A 23,143-nucleotide genomic window follows, 5' to 3' on the forward strand; every position below is an offset into this window, starting at 1 on the left:
GCAAATATTGATACATAATAGTCTATCAGTGATTCTTTCTGAATTTGCTAAAAATGCCAGCGCTGGGCTAGATATCTGCTGTAAAAGAAATATACATCTTAAAGTCTTTGTCTTTGCTCTCATTACACTTTAAATTTAAAGGGAGCAACAGGGTCTGCACACATGGAAAATAATTATAGAGAAGGTGAAAAAAGGAAGTTTGATAGAGATTTCAATGGTATCTCAAAGAACAGACAGACTACTGTAGATTGGAATAGCTGGAAAAAAATCTTCAGAGTACTCTGCCTAGAAAAAAAGGCAGGAAGGGCACTTGAGAGAGACCATGACTTTTTCTTGGATTGGAAGGAGGAGGAAAGCATCTTTTGTAAGGTTTGGGTTCTCACTGAAGGATTCTGAGGAGGATCTATGGAAGCAGGATTAGTTCTAGACTGGTTACAGTTTCTGTAGCAGGATCAGGAGAAGGGGAAATTGACTAGGGATTGGGTCATGAGAGAATGGAAATTTAACAATTGCATATCCCCAGTAAGTAAAGAATGTCTGAGACATCGTTAGTAAGAAAGCAGTAGTCACTTAAAGAAGGGAAGGGGTGGGCTTATTGCATTTTACAACTGCTACACGACCTTGAGAGAAACAGTGTTTTCTGTTCATCTTACAGCTGGCTTTATCTGCATCTGTCCTCCCAGCCTGATTAATGTCAGGTCTGCTTTTACTTAGTCCAAGCTGATTTTCACTCTTTCAGTCTCAGATAGGTTTTGATTCTTTAAAGCCTAAATATGGAGTAAAATAAAACATCCTGGACCACTGAGGCTTCTTCTTAGCTGTATTGTGATAAATTTGATCTAGCCCTACCGGAACTGTGAAGTGTGCAAGGGCAATTCTTCCTCACTTTCTAAACTTCAGTTTCGCTCTTTGTAAAATAAGGCTAACACTATTTGTCTTAAATGGTTGTGATGAGAATCAATGTGATTTAGGATGCCAAACCAGTTTTGTAATCTGCTGTGTATTGTAAAAAACATCAAGTTGTATTATTATTATTATTAACAAATCATAGTTTCTTGTCTAAAGCAGCTTACAATCTAACATGGTGAGACTGCACATCTAAAGTCTGCCCAGTAAATGAAGAGAAGTAACAGATATATCTTAGGTATGCTGTGATATTTTATGTATAGGTCAAAGCTAAGACCCACCATTGAACAGTCAAAAATAGAAATAGTGGAATCAACCCTCTTCCCCCCTCTAAAATACACCTTCCAGATAATTGGCTATCAAGGCTTGGCCTAGGTAAAACCATGTTGTTTATGAAGTTTATTTTTTCCATTGACGCCTCCTCAGGACTTATAAAATGTATATTCACATATAGGTATGATTAGTTCTGAAATTTATTCAAATCAAAGGTGAAATGATTGATCAAAGTGTTCTTTCTTCCACTTGAAAGGCTGAAGTTAAGGACAAGGAAGAGATGGAAATTTTTTTGTTGGGGGACAACTTAATGCTAGTATAATCAAGGGCAGGTGGGATGTTTCAGGGTACTGAAAAGAGCCACAGAAATTTGTCAGAACAGAGCCCATTGTTTTGCCTAGGGCATTCCAGGACTTCAAAATTTTCCTTTATACTTTAGAGACCAACCACATAATCACAGCTTCATTAAAAAAAAAAAACACACAGGTTAATAGGTTATTTCAGGCCTTTAAGATCAATTTGCCTTATTTCAAGAATAAAATCTTTTCTTATACATGTCATACTTCCACCTTTGTTAAAACTTTTAACTCATTCAAGCAAAGGATGTTAAGGTAAAGGGATAAAACAGAAGGAATCGAATATAAGGGAAGAAGCAAAGAAAACAAACAAACAAGCAAACCAAAAAAAAATATATTCAACTTGTAGTCTTTCATGAAATGATTTGAATTTTCAGAAATTTCTCTGAAAAACTTTAAATTGAATATGTCATAATGGTTCGAAGCTCTATGTACACCAGAAAAATATATTCTTAAATTTAATCCACTGATGTGGGTGTGAACCCATTATAAGTAAGATGTTATGATGAGGCTACTTCAGTTAAAGTGTGAACCACCTCAAATCAGAATGGATTTTAATCTTATTACAGGAGTCCTATATAAGTGAAAAACTCCATTCAGATAGAGGAAGAGAAAGCCACAGTAAACAAGAAGCTGAAACAGAACCCAGAAGAGAAGGAAGAGACCAGTAGATGCCACCATGTGCCTTGCATTATGACAGAGGAATCAAAGGTAACCAGCAGCCAGCCCCAGAGTACCACAATCTTTGGGGAAGAAGTATCATTGCCTTAATGATACCTTGATTTCCCTAGCCTCAAAACTGTGAGTGAATAAATCCCTATTTGTATTAGTTTATTTAATGCTGCCAGAAATGCAATATACCAGAAATGAGTTGGTTTTTATAAATGGAATTTACTAAGTTACAGGTTTACAGTTCTAAGGCCATCAAAATGTCTAAATTAAGGCATCCAGATAAAGATATCTTGACTCAAGAGAGGCCGATTTGGGAAGGCATCTGCCTCGCTTCTGCACTTCCTTTGGCTTGCCATTTCAAAAAGCTTCCCTGGGGGCATTTTCTTTCTGCATCTCCAAATATCTGGGTTCCCTGTTGGCTCTGAAGCTTTTTCCCGAAATGGTTCCCTCTTAAAGGTCTCTAGTAAGTGACCCCCTTTGAACGGATAGAGACACATCTCCATGGAACCCACCTAATCAAAATTTCCCACCCTAAATTGGGTGGGTCACATCTCCATGGAAACAACGTAATCACAAGGTCTCATGATAAACAATACTGAATCAGGACTAAAGAACATGGCCTTTCTGGGGAACACAACAATTTCATACTGGCACACCGTTGTTTACCACAACCTATTTCATAACATTTACTGAAGCAGCCTAGGAAACTCAGATATTTTACCGGTCAAGAATTATTGAAGATATGGTCAATTGTTCAAGATAGTGCCTGAGGAAGGAAACATTAGGTATTGATAGGGTGATTTTTAAAGTGATATTTATAATAAAAATTACTCTCTGTTGGGGCATAGAAATTGTATTGAATTTCATGCATTCACAACCCTGTAAGCAAGCTTAAAGACTGAATTCTTGTTTAATGGGAATGGTACAATATCTATGGCATTTTTTATTAGCATTGTGTGGAATACATATCACACTAGAAAATTCTTTTGCTTTTTAAAAATTTTTATTCTCAAGCCTCTGGTGATATTAATTAAAATGAAGTTGCATAGAAGGTGTGGAACTGGGATGACTGTCATAGACTGCTCATCCTAAAGGCTACTGCTTGCCATGACCTTTCTCATACTATTTTAAGCAGTTCCCATTAAACTTTAACAGAGGAACCAAAATTAGAAAGTCCTCTCCTTATGATGGCTCCCATTGGACCTCCTCAAAATAATTATTTGACTACTTTGAATAGACATGGCAGAGCTTGCAGAGAGAAGCTTGTTATAATGACTTTAAAACGGTGGATAAAAATAACCAAATTCACACAATTGCAGCTTATATTTCCACACACACCAACAACTTACATGTTCTAAAGTCAGTGGAAAGGTTGTGATAGGCAAGATGCAGCTGTGAATGGATACTACATTTCTGTCAGATTTCCTTGGTGCTCAGTTAAACCATCACCATTTCTCTCTTAGCAGCATCATAAACATGAGAGGGTTATGCCAATCTCTGCTTAAAGGGAGACAGAGAAATATGTGTGCCCACAGTGAACTATAATTGTTTTGACAATGAGTTGTGCATTCAAGAGATGCTAGGGACCACGGCAGTCAATGGGACTCAGAAAACAAACAAATGAGGACTCCAAAATCTTTGCCAGGATTTTATCAACTATAATAATCAAACCACAGGGAAACTGCTGAACACAGCGGTTGCACTTACTAAAGTCTGAAGGACATTGTCTTATGAAGCCATCTGTTAACTATCCAAATTTTGTCCTCAGGTAGATTTTTGTCAAAGTTTTTTTTATTCCTCAGGGTAGTAGTAAGAGATAAAAAAAAATTGCAGCACATACTTTTAGGACAAACTACTGCACAGGAAATTGAGAACATAGGCAGTGCTACCAATCTTCATGCCAGATCCTGTGCTTAGGGTTCAGTGTCTCAAGAAGCCAACAGTCTCAGAGTGGTTTATTTACATTTTTACCTCTCAGGTCTACTAGGATATGTACTACTGATATGCGTGCACAACACAGGAGGTTGATTCAATTAAAATATGCTAACATAACACGCTAAAGGAGAGTCATATATCCAGAAAGGAATTTTGTATCCAGAAATATCCTAGAGAGGAGTCCCATAATTAACATCCTCAGCATTCTGTAGTTAGATTCAGCCCTTTCTGGAGAAAATGTGTGATCTGATAGAATGTAGGTATTCTTTTGGTTGAACTAATGGTCTGATTTTCTTCAATTAAACTCCTGGATATGTTTCAATCTGCCATACTGTGCAGAAATCTGGTGTGCTTTCTGCCAAGGACATTGGCTTTGGAATCTAAAAGCCAGGCTATACTAATTCCTGTTTTAGTATAAATAGCCATAGCCTGAAGGAATTCTCGCACCCACACAAACATCCAAATAGATCACGGATCACACAATTAATATTACGAAATGGCCAACTGCGTGTTTATCTTGGCCAGGAATTTCTGTCTCTATATTTGCACTTCTCTGAAGGTGGCTCTAGTTAGCTAAAGAGTGTGATTTTTCAACACAAATTGCACGTTACTTTTTCCACTGCATATGAAAGTATGCGCCCTCCTTTATAGGGGCATTAGAGAGGGTGGGGAAAGAGGATGCAACAAAATCAAATAAACAGTGATGCTTTGCAAATCCTTGAAGACTGGTTTTCTATAGCATTCATTTACTACATAGTTCACTCATTTGGCACTTAACCATGCAGTAGTTGGAACTGGGTTGAATTGCTTCACGTATGTATGTTTTTTTTTTCTCCTACTACTCTACTATTTGTTCCTAGAGAGCAGCAGCAGTGTCTAATTTTTTTCATAAAATGGCAAAAACACTTTGGAAAATATTTTGGCAGATTCTTAAAAAAGTCACAGGAAGAATAAGTAAAAGCTAAGGAAATATGAATAAAGTAAGAACTTTACTTAATAAAAAAATGTATCATTTTTGGTTCATTTATTTGGTTCACTAACAGTAAGAAGTGTACCATACCAACATAAGTTGCTAATAACAATGAAAATTGGGTGTGAGGTATATGGGAATGACCTATACCAATTCACAATCTAAATTTTCTGTGAATCTAAAACTATTCTAAAAAACAATTTTGCTCAAAAAGATGGCTAAAAGCCAAAAAAGTTAAATGTACACTAACATGTAATTCAGCCATTGCACATCTAAATATTCACTCAAGAAAAAAGGTAATACATGTGGGGTGGGCCATAGTGGCTCAGAAGGCAGAGTTCTCGCCTGCCATAGTGGAGACCCAGGTTTGATTCCCGGTGCCTGCCCGTGCAAAAAAAAAAAATTTAAAAAAGGAAATATATGTGTACGCAAAGACATATACATGAATGTTCAAAACTACTTTATATGTAATAATCCTCAAACTGGAAATAACCCAAAATCCATCAACAGGCTGTTTGGAAAATCAAACTACCCTAAATCCAAGCAATGGAATATTACTTGGGAAGAAGAAAAAACAGAATAAACATGTATGAATTTCAAAATAATTAGGTTAACTGAAATAATCCAGACAAAAAAGAATCATACTGTATGATTTGAATTATATAAAAGTCTAGAAAATGCTAAGTAACTTATAGTAACAGAAAAATTAGTGGCTCTGGGAAGATAGCAAGTGGGAGGGTTGTTAAAGGGGCACCAGGAAACAGGGATGATTGATATGTTCATTATCTGATTGAGTTGACTATTTCACAGGTGTAAACATATAAGTCAATACTTACACATTGCAAATTTTCAATATTTTTGCGTATTATATATCAATTATAACATAATAAAGCTATTTATAAAAAACGACCCAGTTGATCATATACAGGAAAAGTGAGTTTGTTATCTTAGGCTTTTATTATTACTGGACTTGTCACAAAAACAGAGCTCTCAGCTTTTAAAAAATATTTTGAAATAATTTAAAATTTACAGAATAGTTGTGAAACTAATACAACTCATAAAGAAAACCCCAAAATATTCCCCACCCAAATATGCAAATCAACCAACTTTTAACATTTTGCCACATATCTCTCATTCTATTTATCCACCCACCCACCCACTCATCCATCCATCCATGCGTCTATTTATTTATGTATCTATTTTCTAAACATATTAAAGTTATTTCATATAAGTAGACTTGTACATTATTTTCCCTTTGTGTCTGATTTATTTCAGTTAACATGATGTCTTCAAGGTTCATGCATATATTTGTATATATCAGAACTTCAATACTTTTTAGACCTGAATAATATCCCATTGTGTGTAACTACCACATTTTGTTTATCCATTCATCTACTGATGTACATTTGGGTTGCTTCCACCTTTTGGCTCATGTGAATATTGGTAAACAAATATCTGCTAAAGTCCTTGCTTTCGATTCTTTTTGCAAAAAAGGAATTTGACAAAATCTAGAACTGTTTTTGAAAAAAAATTAGATGAATAGAAATAGAAGGAAATTTCCTCAACATGATAAAGTTCATATATGATAAAACCACTTCTAACATCAGACTCAATGATGAAATATCGAAAGCTTTCCCTCTAAGATCAGGAACGAGACTGGGATAATCTTTGTCACTACTGTTATTCAACATTGTTCTAGAACTTCTAGCTACAGCCATTAGGCTCTGACCATGACAGCCCTCCCCTTGTTAACTTGGAAGCTATACACATCACCTTAAACCATACTTAATCTCTAAATAGAAAACAATAACAGATGCATTTTTTTCCTTACCTAACAATACTCAACTGTCCTGTGTACAACCGGAAGTGCATTAAATCTCCCCAGAATAGGACGCAAGTCTTTGGGTAATATTCATTCTTAAACTTGATATCTTACAACGTAAATACTATAACATGAACAAAACAGCATTACAGTCCTCCTTTCCGTAACTGATCACGTGGTCGTAGTTCATATTTATCACTACCTTCTTCTTCTACTTATTCCATGTTCCCTTTACCCTCAGCAAGCACTTCAGCTGGCCATGGTTCTTTGTCTGGTAGGGTGACCCAAATCTTCATTCCTGAAGTTTGAGAGCCATTGGTAGCCCTGCCTGGGTAGATTGTTGCAGTTTTCCATTGATTTTAATCACAGGACATGGCGTTACTAAAAGATGCTCTAGGGGATCCCCTATATTCCAGGAAAACTCTTCTTTACCTCCATTGTGTAGTTGCAGTCGTATTTCCCCCTTATAGTCAGGGTCAATCACCCCAGTCAGTAAAGTAACCCCCTTCTTGGCTTGTTGATCCAGGGGCATGAGTAGCCCAAATGATCAGGTGGCAGTCTTAGATTCCTGTTCAATGGAATCATTGTTGTTTCTCCTGGTGGGAAGTACTCCCCCTTCAGGAACTGAAACCTATAGACCAGCAGAGCTCAAGGTTGCAGGGACTAGAAGCAGTTATTTTCTTAGTGTATCACTAGGGGTAATAGCGAGAGGGACCACTCCCATTTACACTCCTTGGTTCCTGGACCCATGGATCCCAGCTATGGGAGAAACAGCACTGTACATTGGATGCTGATTCAAAGCATATACAGCCTCCTAGAGAACATCGCCCCAGCCCTGAAAGGTATCGCCCCCTAATTGGCACCATAATTGAATTTTCAAAAGCCCATTCCACTGTTCTATCAATCCAGCTGCCTCTGAACGATGGGGAGCACGGTAAAACCAGAGAATTCTATGAGCATGTGCCCATTCCCACACTTCATTTGCTGTGAAGTGTGTTCCTTGACCAGACGCAATGCTGTGTGGAGTACCGTGATGATAAATAAGGCATTCTGTAAGCCCATGGGTGGTAGTTTTGGCAAAAGCATTGTGTGCAGGGAAAGCAAACCCATATCCAGAGTACGTGTCTACTCCAGTTAGAACAAATCGCTGCCCCTTCCATGATAGGAGCGGTCCAATGTAATCAACCTGCCACCATGTAGCCAGCTGGTCACCTCTGGGAATGGTGCCATATTGGGGGCTGAGTGTGGGTCTCTGCTGCCGGCATATTGGGCACTCAGCAGTGGCTATAGCCAGGTCAGCCTTGGTGAGTGGAAGTCCATGTTGCTGAGCCCATGCATAACCTCCATCCCTACCACCATGACCACTTTGTTCATGAGTCCATTGGGCAATGAAAGGAGTTGCTAGGGAAAGAACCTAACCGGTATCCAGAGAACAGGTCATCTTCTCCACTTGATTATTAAAACCTTCTGCTGAAGTCACCTTCTGGTGCACATTCATTTGGGACACAAAGATGTTCATGTTTTTAGCCCACTCAAATAGGTCTATCCACACACCTCTTTCCTAGACGTCGTCTTCACCAATTTTCCAATCATGCTCTTTTCAAGTCCCTGACTATTCAGCCAAATCATTAGCAACAGCTCAGAGTCAGTATACAAACCCAACTCTGGCAAGTTCCCCCTCCAAGAAAAATGAATAACCAGGTGTGTTGTTCAAAGTTCTGCCCACTGGGAGGATTTCCGCTCACCACTGTCCTTCAGGGACATCTCAGAAAAGGGTTGTGGTGCTGTAGCTGTCCACTTTTGTGCAGTTCCTGCATATCATCCAGAACCATCACTAAATCAGGCCCGAATTTTCTCTTCCTCAGTCAATTCACTATAAGTAACTACCCAAGAGGCCACAGCTCTGGTCTGGGAAAGAAAAGGTAATGTGATAGGAGTGCAGACCATAGGCATTTGGGCCACTTCCTCATGTAACTTATTTGTGTCTTCAGGACATGCTCTGGCCTTATCTCGTATATGACAGAGTGCTGCTGTGCATGCCCAACTTTACGGCTTGATGGGTCAAACAACACCCAGCTCATGATAGGCAACTCAGGTCTCATTCTAACTTGATGGTCCATGGTTAAGCTTTCACTCTCTACCAAGTCCCAGTAGCAGGTCAAAAGCTGTTTCTCAACAGGAGAGTAGTTACCTGCAGCAGATGGTAAGGCTTTGCTCCAAAATCCTAAGGATCTGCATTGTGATTCTCCTATAGGGGCCTGTCAAAGGTTCCAGACAGCATCTCTATTTGCCACTGACACTTCCAGCACCATTTGATCTGCTATATCATAATACGGTCCAAGTGGCAGAGCAACTTGTTCAGCAGCCTGAACCTGTCGCAGAGCCTCCTCTTGTTCAGGTCCCCTCTCAAAATTAGCTGATTTTCTGGTCACTCCATAAATGGGCCAGAGTAGCACACCCAAATGAGGACTATGTTGTTTCCCAAATCCAAAGAGACCAACTAGGTATTGTACCTCTTTTTGGTCATAAGAGGGGACAGATTTAGCAACTTATCTTTCACCTTAGAAGGAATATCTCAACATGCCCCACAACAAAGACTCCTAGAAAATTTTCTGAGGTGGAAGGTCCATGTATTTTTTGTTGGATTTATCTCCCATCCTCTGACATGCAAATGCCTTACCAATAAGTCTAGAGTAGTTGCTATTTATTGCTCACTAGGTCCAATAAACGTGATATCATCAATATAATGGATCAGTGTGATATCTTGTGGGAGGGAGAAATGGTCAAGGTCCATGCAGACAAGGTTATGACATAGAGCTGGAGAGTTAATATAACCCTGAGGTAGGACAGTGAAAGTATATTGCTGATCTCGCCAGCTGAAAGCAAACTGTTTCTGGTGGTACTTACTAATAGCTATTGAGAAAAAAGCATTTGCCAGATCAGTAGCTACATACTAGGTACCAGGTGATGTATTGATTTGCTTAAGCAATGATACCACACCTGGAACAGCAACTGCAATTGGTGTTAACACTTGGTTGAGCTTACAATAATCTAATGTCATCCTCCAAGACCCATCTGTTTTTCTGTACAGGCCAAATAGGATTGTTGAGTGGGGATGTGGTAGGAATAACCACCCTTGCATCTTTCTAGTCCTTAAGAGTAGCAGTAATCTCTGCAATCCCTCCAGGAATTGAGTATTGCTTCTGATTTAGTATTTTGCTAGGTAGGGTCAGTTCTAATGGCCTCTACTTGACCTTTACTACCATAATAGCCCTCACTCCATGAGTTAGAGACCCAACGTGGGGATTCAGCCAGTTTTTCAGTATGTCTATTCCAATGTGCATTCTGGAACTGGGGAAATAATGGGTCTGGGGGCCCATTGGAGCCACTGTGAAACATATCTGAGCTAAAACTCCATTGATCACCTGGTCTCCATAAGCCCCAACTCTGACTGGTGGACCAGAGTGATGTCTTGTGTCCCCTAGAATTAATGTCACTTCTGAACAGTGTCTAATAATCCCCAAAATATCTGATCATTTCTTTTTCTCCAATGCACAGTTATCCTTGTAAAAAGCCTCCTTGGGGAAGGCTTGGAGGAAGAGTAACAGTGTAAATTTGTGGCAGTGTAACAGGGTTCTCCCCCACAGGGACATGGCTTCCCCTCATTCAAGGGGCCCTGGGTCTCTAAACTGTCTCAAGTCTGGAAATTGATTAAGGGGCCATGACTCTGTGTTTTTATAATTCAGGTTAGACATCTGTTCACTTGACCTAGAACTCTTTCGTTTATACAGCTCCAACGAGAATTTAGTAAACTGTCCTTCTATTGTATTTGTAGGTACCCCATGATTTACTAGCTAATACCACAAGTCTCTGTGAGTCAGATTATTTTGACTCTTGCTTTGAGTCTCCTGTCCATTATGATAGCCACTTCCACCTGGTCTTTGGCAGTTAAGCGCTGCCACGTGGCTTCTGCCAACTTGGAATCCGATAATCCCCATTGTGTTTAAGGATTCCAGCTCAGTAACAGAAGTTCCCACAGTAGTATCTGATCTACAGAGAAGGATACCTACAGAACTCTTTAGGGATGATAAAGCAGTCTCATATTTATTTCTCACAGTTCTGGTAAAAGGAGCATCCTGTGGACATTCCTGGGGTTCATGAGCAGATTTGCAATGATAAATCCACCCTAACCTTCCAAATTCTTCAAGCTATTGGATCCCCTCATCTACATTATACCAGGGCGGTTCTGTCATTTCAACCTCAGGTAATGTCGGTCACCTTTTGATCCATGCTTGAGTCAACCATCCAAGCAAACTGTTAATGCCTTTTCTAACCCCTCAAGATCTAATATTGAATGCAGAATCTCTGCTCATTGGGCCCATATCAACAAATTCAGCCTGATCTAGGAATTATATTCCTCCCACCATTATTCCACACCCTTAACGTCCATTGCCACATATATGACCCTGATTTCTGTCTCTATAAATTAGAAAACTCATGCATTTCTCTTGTAGTATAACATACCTCCTCATGGGTGACATTGTGTACCTCACCTCTTGGGGCCTGTGGGACTTTAGTCTAATTATAGGTCTGGAAGAAATAGTGGTGGTGGGGGTAGGTCATGAAAAGGAATAGAAATATCTTTCAAGCAAATTGCTTCAGAGTATTGATTCGCAGTTTCATCCGGTGAACGTGATTAATCACTCTAGGGTTAATCTCTTCAGGTGGAGGTTGGGTGGCCAACTCCTCAGGGCAGGCTGGAGGTGGGGTGGTTATGTCCTCGTGGCAGACTATCATGGGGTTACCTAGAAAAGTCTCAGCACAGCCTAGAGTTTCAACCTCTCTACCAACATCATTATCAATTTATATGTCACCATTCCAGTTTTTAGGGTCCTACTCCTTTCCAATCAATGCCCTCACTTTAAATCAGACACCATGCAAGATTGAGATTTCAGTTTACATTGTAAAGTTGCTACTCTAATAATAAGATTCTGAGTCTGATTTTCAGAGATCTCAAGTTTGTGGCTACAGGAAATAAGATTTTCCTTTAGGGCACTCATAGAAACGTTTACATCTGTCATATGGCACATAACCTCATTTGAAGCCTTCAGCTCATCCCTTTCCCTCATTAATGTATACAGAGTATCTCACAACAACCAGCCAACATCTTCATACCTCCTGTTTCCACAAAACTTCATAAAGGTCTCAAAAACATTATCCCCCAGTGCCTGGCTTCGTACAAGCGAAGCCTTAGAAGAATCCAATGGTAATATTTTGCCTATCTCTTCTGCCAGCTCACCCCATGGATTGGCAGTGTCATTCTGATTACAGGAAACAGAATCCTTAGTGCCTTTAAGTCCAGTCAGAGTAGAAAACCAATCATAAAATCCCATTTTTAAGGTTCTGTTTCTTAAGAATCATTCCTGCTACCAAGCTGCATTAGCTAGAATTCTCTAGAGAAACTGAATCAGCAGGAGAGATCCACAGATATAAAATTTATAAAAGTGTTTCACATAACCATGGGAATGTAGAGTACAAGGTCTGTCCAGCACGCTGCAAGCTGGGAACTCCAATAAAAGTACTCAATGAACTGGCTGGACAACTGTGGGAATGGAAGAGTCCAAAATCTGTACGGTAGGCTGTGAAGGGTTTGTATGAGCTCCACAGGGGATGCTCACCAGCTGAAGCAGGACTAGTGACTGTATCTTCTGAATCTTCCTTGAAAGCCTTCTGGTGATTATATTAAGCAACACTCATCACAGAAGACACTCCTCTTAGCTGATTACAAAGGCAATCAGCTGTGGATACAGCTGACACAATCATGATTTAAGCCTATGAAATGTCCTCATAGCAACAGACAGGCCAGTGCTTACCCTACCAGACAACCAGGCACCACCACCCGGCCAAGCAGACACATGAACCTGACCATGACAGATAGTATGAGCAACTGTATAGCAACAAATTTGGCAGCTTAGATGAAATGGTCAAATTCCATGAACAACCTATACTGACTTTGGGAGAAATAGAGACTTCAACAGAACAATTACAAATAAAGGCATTGGATTTATCATCAAAAACCTCCCAAGAGAGAAGCTCACCACCAGATGGATTCATAGGTGAATTCTTAATCATTCCGAGAGCAATTAATACTAATGCTGCTCAAACTCTTCTAAAATATTGAAGAGGTGGGAACACTACCTATCTCATTCTATGAGGCTAACCAGTGTATTATCAAAGCCAGATGTTTCAGTTTGCTAAAGCTGCTGGACTGCAATATACCAGAAATGGATTGGCTTTTACAAAGGGGTTTTATTAGGTTACAAATTTACAGTTCTAAGGCCATGATAATGTCTGAATTAAGGTATCAGTAAGATGATACCTGGACTCTTAGAAAAGTCTGTCAGTATCTGGAACATCTTTTTCATCTGGGAAGGCATATGGCTGGTGTCTGCTGGTCCTTGCTCCTGATTCATTGCTTTCAGCTTCTGATTCCAGTGGCTTTCTCTTTGTGCCCTGTGGGTCTTCTTTTAGTGTCTCTGGAGCATTTCTTTCTCTAAGCATCTATGGTCCTCTCTTATCTTCTCTGGGGCAAACTCTGGATTTCGTCTTCAGCTTAACATCTCTAGGGCTGTTTTCTGTTTCCAAGCATCCATACTTTCTCCAAAATGTCTCCCTCTTAAACGACTCCAATAAGAAGATTAAGACCCACCTTGAATGTGCAGGATCACATCTCCATGGAAATAAGCTAATGAAAGGGTGTCACCCAACAGTAGCTTCCACAAGATTGGATTAAAAGAACATAACTTTTCCAGGGTGCATAATTGTTTCAAATCCGCAAAGCAAATAAAGATACTACAGGAAAAGAAAATTACAGACCAAATTCTCTAATGAGTATAGATGCAGAAATCCTCAAAAAATATTTTCCAATTGAATCCAACACTATCTTAAAATAATCATGCACCATGATCAAATGGGTTTTATCCTAGGTATGCAAGGGTGGTTCAACACAAGAAAAGCAGTTAAAATAATAGACTTCATTAATAAATCAAAAGGGAAAACCACATGATCATTTCAATTGACATAGATAAGGTACTTAATAAAGTCCAGAATCCTTTCTTGATAAAAAAAAAAAAACACTTAGAAAAAAAAAAATAGAAGGAAACTTCCTCAACATTATACAGGCAAATATGAAAATCCCTTAGTTAACATTATACTCAATGGTGAAATGCTGAACTCTTTTTTTCTATGTTCTGGTACAAGACAAGGATTTTCATCGTCACTACTGTTATTCAACATTGTGCTAGAAGCTCTAGCTAGAGAAGTTAGACAAGAAAAAGAACCAAAATCATTTATTTTGGAATAAAAGATGGAAAACTGTCTCTTATTTTGCAGATGACAGGATCATATATATATATATATATATATATATATATACACACACACACGTAGAATGTCCCAAATTCTAAAATAAAGCTGCTACATCTAAAACAACAAATGCAGCAAAGTGGAGAGTACACAATCAACATGCAAGAATCAGTAGTTTCTTTACACTAGTAATGGGTAACCTGTGTGGGAAACCAAGATGAAATGGACAAATTCTTAGAAACACACAAACTACCTTCAGCTATTTTTCATCTGATTCTTGCCATGGATATTCAGTACAATTTTTAAGATTGCCCTTTTTGTGTAATTGTTTCACTCCTGAGAGAAAGCTTCCTTTCCTCTATTTCTTCTCTGGGAAATTTGATCTGTTCTGTTTGTTTTGCCTCTATAGTTTTTTTTTTGTTGTTTGTTTGCTTGTTTTTTATACTCCTTTCATTGTGTCTAGCTGCTTTTGCCTGGAGGGCAAATTCTAGCAGGAGTGTAACCCCGGAGAGGACATTACCAAGTCAGAATCTCCCAGCCAAGGTAAGACCAGGCACCACAAATGGCGGGGGAGGGGGGGCGGGCTCTACCAGCTCCAAACTGTCCTGAGGAGATGGTCAAGAAAGATACCCAAAGCCTTTTTGTTGCTTCCCAAAACTCCACTTTCCTGGCTTGCCCAGCAGATGGCACCTTTCAGCAAATTGATCTCTTCAGCTTTAAGGAGATACTGTGTGTTTAAACTACTACTGCCCCTGTACTTGTTGGGAGGAGGGTTTGAAACAATGGCTGCCACTACCTTTGTGCAGAGTGGGCTGAAAACTAGCTCAGAGCCTGGGCCCAGCCATCTGAATTCACTAACAAAAACTGCGGTCAGTGTTCAGCCATGCCCTCCCCTTCTTCTTGGGGAAGGGGATTTGTATGTCCCTTTCTGACAACAAAATTTGCCATGGTCTGGATCCCAAGGCAGCCAGCTGTGGGAGTGGGGGAATGAGTGCCAACACCTGCCATGTGGAGAACCTATGCATAGTTCTTTACCACAGTTTATCTCACTCTTTCTCCTGGTCTTCCTTGTATGCTGTACAGTGATCCTCTGGCCTCCAAAACCCCAGAACAGTTGTTTCAGACAATTCCTGCCTATATACTAGCTGTTATGGAGGAAAGAATGAGTCCTGGAGCTCTTTAATCCAATGCCTGCAGACCTTTTTATCTGTGGCCAATTGATTAAAAAAATTTTTTTTAAATTGTGAAATATAATATACATACAAAATTGTAACAAATGTCAAGTACATTTTAACAAGTAGTTACAGAACAGATTTTAAAGTTTGGTATGGATTTCAGTTACATGATTTTTCATTTTTTCTTCTAGTTGCTCCAAGACAATGGAGACCAAAAGAAATATCAATATAATGATTCAGCATTCATATTTATTTGTTAAATCCTATCTGCTCAGTTATACACCTTCTCTCTTTCTTTTTTTTGGTGAAAAGTAACATATATACAAAAAAAGCAATAAATTTCAAAGTACCTCATAACAATTAGTTGTAGAACAGATTTCAGAGATTGGTATGGGCTACACTTCCACAATTTTAGGTTTTTACTTCTAGCTGCTCTAAGGTACTGAAGACTAAAAGAAATATCAATATAGTCATTCAGCATTCATAACCATTTGTTAAAATCTACCTTCTCTGTACAACTCCACCATCACCTTTGATCTTTCTCCCACTCTTCAGGGATATTTGGGTTATGCCCATTGTGAATAGTTCATGTTGGAAGGGGATGTTGATAATATAGGATAGGGAGGTAGAACTAGTTGATGTTCTGGAAAGGCTGACCCCTCTGCATTTCGGGATTTATCTGGTCCAGAGACCTATCTGGAGGTTGTAGGTTTCTAGAACGTTACCCTAGCTCATGGAACCTTTGTAGAATCTTATATAATGCCCTAGGTATTCTTTAAAATTTGCAGGAATAGTTTTGGTTTTGGTTTGGCAAGTTTTGATAGGTAGCAATGTCTAACTGAAGCTTGTGTAAGAGTGACCTCCAGGGTAGACTCTCGACTCTATATGAATTGCTCAGCCACTGATACCTTATTTGTTACACTTCTTTTCCCCCTTTTGGTCAGGGTGTCATTGTTGACCCCATAGTGCCAGGGCCAGGTTCATCCATGGGAGTCATCTCCCACACTGCCAGGAAGATATTCATACCTGGAAGTCATGTGCCACCTAGGGGCGAAGGAAATGCTTTCACTTGCAGAATTGGGCTTAGAGTGAGGCCACATCTGAGTAACAAAAGAGGTCCTCTAGAGGTGACACTTAGGCATACCTATAGGAAAGCCAAGCTTCTCTGCTACATACATAAGCTTCATAAGACTATGCCTCAAGGCCAAGGGCTTGGCCTATTCATTTGGGTGCCCCTTATATTTGACACAGTATCTGGGATTTCCCCAGTGGTAAAGTTTAATGGTCCCATACTTTTTCTCTTATACCTCAAGGGACTTTTCCAATACTTTTAGATTATCTGCTTAATATACTCAGGGATTTATCCAGGCATTACATTAAGCTATACAGGAGTAAAGACTTTCATTCTTATTCTGGGTTCCCTGTGTTTGGATTGTTTACATGATCTATCCAGAGAGGTTGAGTTAGATGGTGTGCTACAGAAAATTTAGGTTCTGGACAAAATAAAACTTTCTTCTTTTGGTCTCAAAGAGTAGGTGAAGTTCTAAAATACAGACAATATCTTCCTTATCCCCGTATTCTTTCGTTTTTGGCAGGGGCAGAATCTGGGAATTGAACCTGGGTCACTGGCATGGCAGGCAAGAACTCTGCCACTGAGCCACCATTGCCTGCCATATCCCTATATTCTGAATTACTGTAATCCTGTAATGGCCAGTTTCATTCTTATCTCTAAATACTAAATTATACAAATATAAAACAGCCCCTTCAATCACAATTACCACTCTTGACTAAATGTGATTGCTATAGAAGCTTACAGTCTAGGCCCCAGTTTTCTTATAAGTACTTTCTAAATAAGATAATACAGTATTGGCTCTTTGGTTTCTGGATTACTTTGGCTCAACAACTGTTCCACAGGTTCATTAACGTTGTTGCATGCCTCACAACTTTGTTCCTTTTTATGGCAGCACAATGTTTGATCATAGGTGTACACCATTCTTCACCAATCTACTTCTCAGTCGGTGCATCTTTCAGCCACCTCCAGATACCAGGACTCATGTATAATGTGCAAAGTCATCAGTCCATCAACTCTCTCAACTTTAGATAGTTTCATTGTCCCCAATCATAAGATAATCAATGAACACATCTTCACCAAATATAAAGTCCAAACTTCCCCTTAACTTTAGTCCCTCCCCCCATTATGAACCCCTAGTATTGCTGCAGTATTGCTGATGGTTTCCTGTTAAACATAGCCCATAGCATGCAATAGCATTTCCCCCATAACCCAAAATTCTACATACTTTGTACAAGATTCATACTTCTGCAGTAGTTCATGCAAAAATTTCCTTATATTTGAAGTATTAATCAGTAGGACACATAAGTCTATCAACTCCTTTCAGGGATGATCACTTTCAATATCATAATATTAATTACTGAACCACTTTCACTTCTATCTATTCCTTTACATTTAAGTTCAACCTCATTAGCTAACTGTTCACCCATATAAAGCTTCTGTGTATCTCTAGTCCCATATATTCTGTATTATAAGTCTTTGATTTTACCCTTACCATCGTCATAAAAGTGGAATCATACAGTCTCTATCCCTTTGTGTCTAGCTTATTTCACTCAGCATTATGTCCTCAAGGCTCATCCATCTTGACATGTGGTTCAGGATGTCATTTTATCTTATTGATGCATAATATTCAATTATATGTATAAATCATATCTTGTTAATCCATTCATCTATTGATGAGCAGTTGGATTGTTTCCATCTATTAGCAATTGTGAATAATGCTACTATAGACATTCGTGTCCTAATGACTGTGTCACTGTTTTCAGCTGTTCTGGGTATATAATGAGTAATGATATTGCCAGCTCATAGGGCACCTTGATATTTAGTTTCTGAGTAAAAGCCAGACTCTCTGCCATAGTGATTGTGTGATTATACATTCCCAACAGCAGTGCGTAAGTGTCCCAATTTCTCTACATCCTCTCCAATATTTGTAGTTTCCTATTTATTTAATAGTAGCCAGTCTTTTAGGTGTGAGGTGGTATCTCATTGTACTCTTGATCTGCATTTCCCTTATAGCTAATGAAAATGGGCAGCTCTTCATTTGATTTTTAGCCATCTGCATTTGCTCTTCAAAAAATGCCTATTGATATATTTAGTTTGCTTTATATTTAGGTTGTTTGTTTGTTGTTGAGTTGTATGATTTCTTTATGTATACAGAATATCAAACTTTTCTCCAATGTGTGATTTTCAAATACTTTTTCCCATTGAGTTGGCTGCCTCTTCACTTTTTTTGGCAAAGTCTTTTAAGATCCAAAAGCATTTGATTTTGAGGAGTTCCCTTTTATCTATTTTTTTTCTTTTGCTGTTTGTGCTTTGGGTGTAAAGTTTAGGAAGCTCCTATTACTAGATCTTGAAGATGTTTCACTACATTTTCTTCTAGGAGCTTTATGATACTGGTTCTTATATTTATGAGTTTGAACCGATTTGAGTTAATTCTTGTGTTGGGTGTGAGATAAGAGTCCTCTTACATTCTTTTGGCTATTGATATCCAGTTCTCCCATGCCCATTTATTGAAAAGACTATTTTGTCCCAATTCAGCAGATTTGGAGGCCTTTTCAAAGAACAGTTGACTACAGATTTGGTGGTTTATTTCTGTGCTCTCAATACTATTCCATTGGTCAATACTCTTATCGTTGTGTCAGTATCATGCTGTTTTTACCACTGTGGCTTTATAATGTTTTAAAATCAGGAAGTGTCAATCCTCCCATTTCATTATTCATTTTGGGATACTTTTAGATTTTCTGGGTCTCTTTCCTTTCCAGATTAATTTAGTAATTAGCTTTTCCAAGTCTTCAAAGAAGGTTGTTGGAATTTTGATCGATACAGCATTGAATCTGTAGATCAATTTTCATAGAATTGACATCTTAACTACATTTAACCTTCCATGAGCATGGAATGTCTTTCCACCTACTTATATCTTTTTTTTAATTTCCTTCAGCAATTTTATATAGTTCTCTGTGTACAAGTCCTTTACATTCTTATTAAGTTCATTCCTAGATACTTGGTTATTTTACTTGCTATTTTGAATGGAATCTTTTTCTTTTCTTAATTGACCCCTCTATTAGGTCATTGCTTGTGTGTAGAAACACTACTGATTTTTGCTCATTAATTTTATAACCTGCCTTCTTGCTGAATTTGTTTATTAGCTCAAGTAATTTTGTTGTAGTTTCCCAGGATTTTCAAAGTATAGTATTGTGTCACCTGCAAATAATGAAAGTTTTACTTCTTCCTTTCCAATTTGGATGCCTTTCAGTTCTTTTTCCTGCCTGACCGCTCTTGCTACAACTTCTATCTAGTACAATTTTAAATAATAGTGATGTCAGAGGGTGCGCTGGTTTGAAAGGACTTATGTACCCTAGAAAAGCCATGTTTTGGTACTAATCAATCTTGTCGGAGCAATGGTTTCTTCTATTCCCTATTCGGTACTATAGGTTGGAAACTTGATTAGGTTATCTCATCAGAGATGTGACTCAGTCAAGTGTGGATGTTAAACTTGATTAGCTGGAGATGTGTTTCTACCCATTCTACATTGGTCTTGATTAGTTTACTGGAATCCTATAAAAGAAGTGGTGTTTTGGAGAAAGCTTCAGAACGACATAGCCATGAGAAGCAGAGAGTCCACCAGCCAGCGACCTTTGGAGATGAAGGAGAAAGCCCCTGATGGAGCTTCATAAAACAGAACTTGGGAGAGAAAGCTATCAGACAGTCACCATGTTCGCCATGTGCCTTCCCAATTGAGAGAAAAACACTGAATGCCATCAACCTTCTGGAACCAAGGTACCTTTCCCTGGATGCCTTAGCTTGGACAGTTTTATAGACTTGCTTTAATTGGGATATTTTCTTGGCTTTAGAACTGTAAACTAGCAACTTACTAAATCCCCCCTTTTTAAAAGCCATTTTGTTTCTGGTATACTGTATTCCAGGAGCTAGCAAAGTAGAATAGAGGACATCCTTGTCTCATTCCCTATCTTAGGGGGAAAGCTTTCAGCCTCTCACCATTAAATGCAATGCTGCCTATGGGTTTTTCATACATGTCTTTTATCATATTCAGGAAGTTACCTTTGATTCCCCCATTTCTCTTGATGCACTTTCAGTGTCTTCTTGATTTCCTTTATGTTTTTAGCCATCCCACTGATTTTATTTAGTGCAGTTTTATGAACTTCGTTGATTTAGCTGTTCTAAAGTCTGTGTCTCCTTTGGTGTTTAATTGGGTCATTAGACTGAGCTATATCTATCTGCATTTCATATCAGTAGTGATCTTGGGCTGTCTTCATGGCATATAAATATCTTAATAAGGTTACTTTGGAAGTTGATTTCCTTCAGTAGTTTAAGTCTTTCTATTTGTGGGATGGGTGTGGAGCAGTATGCAGGGTATGGGAAGGGGCACAACAGTATGGCAACAGGTTGCAGTGCAGGTGTATGCACAGGTTGGGGATGTTACACTGGTACCTCTGAGCGTGGGATGTGGATCATGGGGTTGTGAAAGTGTGGTGTAGGGGCCAGGGGGTCGAGGTGCAGTTCCAGCTGGTCTTGGAGCACAGGAGTAAGGTGCAGAATTGGGATACATAGTTAGGGTGTAAAAGGAGGTATATGGGGATGCTGAACATATGAGCTGGGGCTGGCATGTGGGCAGAATGCAGGTGGGCATGTGGAGTGTGTGTGTCATTGGAGTGTCAGTGTATGGAGTACAAGGGACAGAGTAAGGACACAGGGAATGCAGGACATGGGTGTGTCCTTGTGCAGGTGTCTAGGGTGGCCAGGATGTAGATGTGTGAATGTGTAGGGGTGGGGCACAGGTTACAGAGATTGGTGGACATGTGTCAAGGGTGTGCGATGACAGGTGGGCTGGGATGGGTGAGTGAGGCCATGGTGTGGGTAAACAGGTGCAGGGGGCTGTGAGTCAGCAGTGCCCACTTGTGCAGGGTGGGGGGCTATGTGGCACAGATGCAACCAAGAGCGCCTTCCAGTTGTGGGGGAAGGGCATTTATGCCGTGTGTGTCAAAGCTTTGGATGTGTAAGGGGCAGGGGGTGGGGTGCCAGCATTAAGAGATCAGTGCATGAATATGTGAGTGACCAGTAGGGAGGATGTGGCTGTGGCCATGCTTGGGTCTGGGGAGAAGGGACTTGGTGTGTGCATGTACTGAGCTCAGGAGCAGCGGGAGGGGTTTTGAGTTGTGCCTGCTTGGGCTGGGGGCAGGTGTGGTCCATATGCACAGGTCAATGCTAACCCAGAGCTGTGGGGGTGTGGTGTGCCTAGGCATGTTCACGTGCAGGCATCTGGGAGGCTCAGAGGCTGATTTGTGCATGCCCAGAGCTGGGGGTGGCGGGCAAGCAGGGTTGAGCAATGTATGGACTAGGTGCAGATGTGGCCTGGGTATGACGGTGAGTGCCTACAGCTCAGATGTGGATGCTCAGGTTATTGCCTGTAGGAGCTAGGGAGGGGGTGGGGTGATATGGTTATGTAGGTCTTGAGAAGGGTAGAGTGAGACCCATGCTTGTGCAAGGGAGGTGGGTCAGGGGTAGACAGGCTTGCACGCATAAGTGGGGTGGGGGTGTGGGGTGCGAATGTGTGGGTAGGAGGATCGGGGTGGGGGTGGTGATGGGGCTCAGGTGCATGGGGTGTGGGGGCTAGTGGTTTCAAAGAATGCTGCTTGGCTTACTTCCTTGTTGCCATCTCCCTGTTCATGCATTACTCAGACCTCCTGGCCTCCATTTAGAAAGGAGCACATTAGGCTGTTTGCACTAGCTGGACAGTCTCCAGTTCACACTGTCTCAATACTTCTGCTTTTTCAACCAGGGCCTCCCTATGTCAATAGAAGACCCTCCCAGGTCAATTACACCCTGGAATTACTCTCCTGGTCATTTCTCTAACTGTTCCTTTGAGCAGGGGTGAACTCAGCCTATCCTATTCTGCCACCCACTTCATTTCTTCTGCCAGAGTGGACTTTTGGATCTTGAACTAACTGAGAGAAACCAGCTGACTAAAAGTCTAATTGATTTTTGAAAATCTACCAACACCACTCAACTGGGATTGAACATTCTCCTCAACAGATTGTGCTGGGAGAACTGGATGTTGATATCCAAAAGGATGAAAGAGGACCATTATCTCACACATTATAAACAAATTAATTCAAAAGGGAACAAAAACCAAAATATAAGAGCTAGAACCATAGAACTCCTACAAGAAATCATAGGATAGCTTCTTCCAGATCTTGTGGTAAAATGGTTTCTTATACTTTATACCCAAAGTACAAGCAATGAAAGCAAATAAATAAATAAATAAATAAATAAATAAATAAATAAATAAAAGATAAATGGAACCTCTTCAAAACTAAAAGCATTTTGACTTCAAATGACTTTGTTACAAAAGTGAAATGGCAGTCTACTCAATGGGAAAAATATTCAACAACCACATATCTGATAATGGACTAATATCCAGAATATATAAAGAAACTTTACAACTCAACGATAAAAAGATGAACAACCCAATTTAAAAGTGGGCAAAAGAGTTTAATAGACATTTTCCAAAGAAAAGGTACAAGTAGCTAAAAAGAATATGAAAAGTTGCTCAATATCACTAGCTTTTATGCACATGCAAAC

The 23,143-nt window shown here is 39.6% G+C and overlaps 1 protein-coding gene across 1 annotated transcript in view; it reads right to left on the minus strand.

The window, feature by feature from the left end:
• IL1RAPL2 (interleukin 1 receptor accessory protein like 2) overlaps positions 1 to 23,143 on the minus strand; it is a 645,369-nt gene that overhangs the window by 44,298 nt on the left and 577,928 nt on the right. The window lies entirely within an intron of this gene.

The sequence above is a fragment of the Tamandua tetradactyla genome, chromosome X, assembly GCF_023851605.1.
Source record: "Tamandua tetradactyla isolate mTamTet1 chromosome X, mTamTet1.pri, whole genome shotgun sequence".
Classification (NCBI taxonomy): Eukaryota; Metazoa; Chordata; class Mammalia; order Pilosa; family Myrmecophagidae; genus Tamandua; species Tamandua tetradactyla.